Here is a 504-nt window from a genome sequence, read left to right on the forward strand (position 1 = left end):
TGTAGAATGCGAACCAAATAAGAATATTTTTATCTTATGTTAATTAAAAAAACACAAAACATCAACTCCCCCCCCCCCCCCCCCCCAAAAAAAAAAAAAAAAAAAAAAAAGGTAAGGAGCATTTCACTTCAGGACAAATTGAGGTCACTGACTGGTAAGTTGCTGACAAGTCTTTGACTGACAGGTGGCGTCCAGGATCCGTCTCGTGCAATTTTTATTTTTTTTTTCTGGCCCATTTAAGAGTGTCATCATTTATTCCATGTTTATTAAATATTTTTGATGAATCTAAGGTTTGAGAACTGAGTTTCATTACAAAATCCTAATGATGGTTTCTTTATTTTTCAAGGATGCTGAGTTAAAATTTAGGGGTGTTTGAGCACCCCCAAAAAGAGGCTAAAATCACCACTAACACAGCAAATGTGGTTGATATAACAATACATGGAGTATCTTATATTTGAAATGTTCACAATAAAATAAAAGTCAAAGTAAAACAAACACTACGTT

Source organism: Nematolebias whitei, chromosome 7 (assembly GCF_014905685.2).
Source record: "Nematolebias whitei isolate Nwh7 chromosome 7, NemWhi1, whole genome shotgun sequence".
In the NCBI taxonomy this organism is placed as follows: domain Eukaryota; kingdom Metazoa; phylum Chordata; class Actinopteri; order Cyprinodontiformes; family Rivulidae; genus Nematolebias; species Nematolebias whitei.